A 5410-nucleotide genomic window follows, 5' to 3' on the forward strand; every position below is an offset into this window, starting at 1 on the left:
TTCATACTCCTCCTAAGAGTGAGCTGAATATGGTAGAAGTTAGTTCGCATAAGGAAATTAGAATGAAGCATGAGATGTTCTGAGTAAGGTAGGTAGATCTGATTTTGAAACCCACCATCATTATCTAGATGTGAGACCTGAGCAAAACACAGAAACTCTTAGGACTACTTTGTCATCTGCATGACAGGTTAAGTAATATTTACTGACAAAGTCGTGATAATTAGAGATTATAAAAGGAAGGGACATGTACCATGTTTATATATAAGTGGCATCCACTAACTTCTCAAGTTTTCACCTCGAATTGACACAAGGAAATGAAGGGAGATGTATCTATTCTAGACAGTTTTTCCTTTTGGTTCTTTTGAAAATAAGGTATGATAACTTTGACACTAAGGCTCAACCTACTTTTGCTTTCACAGCATTTCGAAGTGTTATTCACTAAGATCTGTCTTTACCATTCTCAGGAATTAGGTTTGCTCCAGGGCTGTTTCAGTGGCCACATTGTATCCATAAGCTTTATCCTTCCTTATTGGTTATGTGGCAGGGCTGTCATTCTGATTGACTGGAGCCCATGCTGCAATGGTTGTTAAATATTTTGAATATCCCCACGACTGTATCTAAGAAACACCCCACAACCTTAACAGATTTTGTTTTCTTCTTCTGGGAAGTACTGTGGCTTTGTGGAACCTGAGGTAGCATTTGTTTCTGAAAGTGTTTGACAAATGTGTGTTGAATGAACATTTGAGAGTGAATGAATAGGTAAATGAATGATTTGGTGTAATGTCTTAGTTTCCTGGTGACAGCTTAAAAAAAAAGAAATGTCTTAATTAAGTGCAGACAATAATCTATCTTGGAAAGCTGCTAGAAGAGATATTTCAGGGATAGAATTGCAGATGTAAACTATAACAAAACTGCCTGTTTGCTTTATTTCTCTTTCTTCAGCCTGTTTATCTTTTCAGTCTCAACTAGCTCTTGAAATAAATAATACTGGGGTTTGCCATCTGGGGTGGAAAGCTGAATTTTATTAATTTGTTCTAAAACTAGCTGTTTTGAGTTTTGGGGATTACATGCAGGGAGTGTATCTCCTTGTCTTTAAAATTAAGATTTGGTGTACAGGTCAATGGTAGCTTTGCCAGTGGAATCCCAAAGTGCATTAGGAATATAGGTGGAGATGAGAGCAGCATAACTGAGATACTATGCTCAGGACCACCATGGCCCCCACCCACACCCCTACCATCACACCCAGCACCCCCTTGCTTTTTGAGTGTTAAAAATGATTTTTTCGCCCTCTCTGCTGTATTTTTCCACACTAGAGGGCTCTGGGTAATTTTAGCCAGTTTGTCCAGTTTGTGCTGTGTCCTCCGCTATCCACTTGGAATCTGAAAGATCACAGGAAGAGTACAGAGAATGATTAGCAAAGCCCTCATGAAGCAACTGAGTTTTCATCAGGACATAGCAGATGCTGTGTGCAAAAAAGATCCCATTTGGAATACCTGGATGATAGATACACTTCTTGATTTTCATGCAGAAACCTCTAAGGCATTAATTGGGAAGGGGTACAAAGGTAGAGTGACCATATCAACTGTATGTACTAGTTTGTCTGGGACATTCAGGTCTACATCTTTTGTCCTGTTATCTATCCAGGTCAGCATTTGTCCAAGATATTTCCCCTAAGTGAAAAATTATTATCAGTATTTGTGTTAAAATAACCTGGGATAGACTTGGAAGACCTCTGCATTGTGCTTTCAGTTATTCCATGACCTTGCCTAAAAGTGAGTGAGACGCACATGAAATAAACAGAGTTTTCATTTCAACAAGTGGTCAAATCTGAAAAGAAACAGAGATGATCCATTTTTCTCTTCCTAACTCTTTCCAGATGCATCAAAATCAACATATCCCTTTCAAGGGAAGCATGCATTGTGTAGTCAGGCAGAAGTAGCTACTGTTGGGTAACTTTTTCTGGATATAGTGGTGGGAGAGGAGCTCAAGGCTCTGTCCCTATTGGACATTCAGTTTCCAACCAGTTATGCTATGGTCCTCCTGAGGCCGACTGTATGATGCTCACAAGGCATGCTTCAAAGAGATTAGTTAAGGTGGCTCCGTTAATGGGTTGAATGGTTTTTTTCTCACCTAGTTCGTGGAATTTAAGTAAAGGTTTTAGAAGTTCACTCTGACAAAGAAAAACTATATTTCTGTACATGAGTTTCTTGCTCAAAATCAGTTGGGAATATTTAAATCAAAGTATTCAATGGACTAAGTGTCAAGAAGTCAGCAGTTGAAACTCTTAGGGACCTGCAATTGTTGACAACAAAGCTTGCAGGCAGGAAGATATTCAAATTTATTTCTACACAATATACATATTAAACAGTGAAAGCTCAAATGGCATGTACAATTTCCATTTGAAAGTCTATAATTATGCTATGGAAAAACTCACCTTGTGTGGTAAGAAACTATTGATAGAGCTCCCGTTTTTAACAGAATAAAGTTGCATTCCATATACTGAAATAAAATAAAATTGAGAAGGTCTGTAATTCTGTTACATTTATGTTTAGCGAAACATTCAAAAGTATAAAGTTTTTTTTGATAAGTTTTGCTTGTAAAATATTTGCCTAATACAAGCACTCTGAGGACAGGCAAAAAGTCAGCACATATACAGTACATATTTTAGGGCTGAAACAACATTTTTATAGTTTAGTAAAGAATAATAGCATTGCTGTGGATTGAGTTGTGTGTTCCCCAGATTTATATTTTGAAGCTCTACCCCACAGTGTCACTGTATTTAGAGATAGAACTTTTCGGAGGTAATGAAAGTTAAATAAGGTCGTAAGAGTGGAGCTCTGACCCAAGGGAAGGGAGCTTTCTCTTCCTCTCTCTCTTTGGACACAGCAAGAAGTGGCTGCCTATAAACCAGAAAGAGAGCCTTCATGAGAAACTGAATCCGCTAGCGCCTTGATCTTGGACTTCTCAGTCTCTAGAATTATAAGAAATAATACCCAATCTGTGGTGTTTTGTTACATAAGCTTGAACTGACTTGTACAATATTCATTTAGCAAAACTTACTGTGAGCTTGGTAGGTATCACAGCCAATGTCGAGGGATATTTTTTCTTTAAAACAATAGAGAAATTCACATACTTTAATCATGTGATTTTGAAAAGATCTCAGGTATTTTATAAAAATAAGAAAAATAATAAGATAATATTGAAGACATATTACCAGGTTGGTAGGTATCACAGCCAATGTCGAGGGATATTTTTTCTTTAAAACAATAGAGAAATTCACATACTTTAATCACGTGATTTTGAAAAGATCTCAGGCATTTTATAAAAATAAGAAAAATAATAATATTGAAGACATATTAAAATACCAGTAATATGGTATGAGACCCATGTGGCTAAAAAAACCCCAATTAATATATATAAATATATACCAAGAAAAACTGTTTTGCTTACATTATTTTTAATGTTCATATAATAAACATTGTATTTAAAATAATTTTAATATATATGGATATATTCTATGTTGATTAAAAAATATTATTTTTCAAAAATAGTTTTGACCAGAACTATTTTATAGTTCCACCAACAAATTAAAATCAATAATTTATTTTTAAAATTTCAAAATATCATTTAGATTTATTACCACTCTTAACAACTTTGTTTCTCTCTTAAAAGTGTTCTAGGTTGGACCATATATTATGGGAGCACCTTTTGCAAGGATGAAATACTCAGTCTGGGTAAGGCATTTTCACTGAAGCTTGTAGCTGTTTGTTTAGTTATTTAAATCAGGTTGATGGATGTAAAGTGAGCTCCTTCTACTCACCTGAAGCAGAAACAGTGCTAGGTGATACTCAAATCTCTGGGCACTCAAGAGGACTCCAAATCTCAGCATCTCTTGAAATAGGTGGCAATGTGTAAGAGCATTCTAGCCAATGTAACCTATTTTACCTCCAGGACTGGCCCCTAAAGCATTTTGCATGATCCTTCAACATTCTTTTTTCCTTTCCTACTAGATGGATGGGAATAATTCAGCTGGGGATTTGGAGGCCCTAAAGGGCAGTATAGCCAATGGACAGGTGATCCCAGGTACCTGCATGAGTGGAGGCAGGCCCTTCCTGCAGACCTGCACTGAACTATAATGTGGGCAGTAAGTAACTATACTTTGTGTTAAGCCACTATGATGTGGGGCTGTTTGTTACAACAGCAAAGATTGCTGTCCTTGATTAATGCACCATGCAATGCTCTCCCAGGCTTAGTTTCTCTGCTTGATTGCTGTCTTCATGTTCAACTCTTATATGAGTTGGTGACACTTTGGTTGAAACATTTCCAAGGACTGAAGAATATGTTTATTATCAAACCAACTGATTATGAAAATAATCTGTATTTTTAAGGTATGTGAAGGAGTAGGTATACATTTGTCCTTTGGGCCAATTTTATATCTTTAAAATAAAAATACATTAAATAAGCAGGTAATATTAATAATTAATAATACTTACCATATAATGATCTGTAAAGCATATATTGATATGTAAAACACTGTGCTAAGTACACATATATAAGCACAACTCTTATAGCAATGCTTTGAGGTAAATGCTTTATTAACTCCATTTTACAGATGAGGACACTGAGGCTTAAAGAGCTTAAATAACTTACCAAAAGTTACATATGTGGAAATAGTGGAATGGAGATTGGAGTCAAAGTGTACTAGGCTCTAAAACTTGGGCTCTCAATCACTTTATTAACCATAATAGAGACATTAATTCTCAGTCCTTCGACCTCTTAAGTCTCACCATGATTCATGATGATAATTATCAGTGATGATTGACATTTCTGTATACTCACTCACTACTGCTCTGTGCTCTGTGCTGTATGTGAGATAGCTTATTAAAAGTCTTCACAATCATCATATGAGACAGACATATTACTGTCTGTTATATGTATACCTAGTGTGTCTAGTAGTTACAGTAAGCACTCCATAAATATAAATCAATCTTCAGCTTACAGAAGAGAAAGCTGCAATTTAGAGACTAAATTACTGACTACAGCACCTGTGGGAACGTTCTTTTAGAAAAAGTGACTTGGGTATCATGAGTCTTTCCATTTCAGTTTTTACAGATTGCATCCCTTCTCTTCTAAAGAAAAAAAATTAAAAAGGGGGAAAGTAGTGTGACTTCTCTAGGTTAAAGCGACCCCTAAGTTAAAGAGGAATGAAGAAATTTACATTTCATAAGCTGAGAGTTCCCATTGAGAGTTCCGTCTCCCCACTTCCCACCTCCAACACATATACACACACACCTTTGCATTACTTTAATACTTTTGTGAATCAACAGAGAACCCAATTTTGCTAAAATCAAGGTGGCACAATTTAGCTTCCTGAGACTGGTCGTAGTCAGCCTTCACATTAACTTTGAGC

General features: G+C 36.2%; 1 long non-coding RNA gene across 1 annotated transcript; it reads right to left on the reverse strand.

Moving 5' to 3' along the window:
* Positions 1 to 1248: 1248 nt before the first annotated feature.
* On the reverse strand, positions 1249 to 4029 carry LOC109024338 (uncharacterized). The gene is made up of 3 exons (XR_008674483.2): positions 3821 to 4029; positions 2435 to 2499; positions 1249 to 1379 (listed from the first exon to the last, which is right to left on the reverse strand). It is a non-coding gene; the product is annotated as an uncharacterized lncRNA (long non-coding RNA).
* Positions 4030 to 5410: the final 1381 nt, after the last annotated feature.

The sequence above is a fragment of the Gorilla gorilla genome, chromosome 21 (genome assembly GCF_029281585.2).
Source record: "Gorilla gorilla gorilla isolate KB3781 chromosome 21, NHGRI_mGorGor1-v2.1_pri, whole genome shotgun sequence".
Lineage (NCBI taxonomy): Eukaryota > Metazoa > Chordata > Mammalia > Primates > Hominidae > Gorilla > Gorilla gorilla.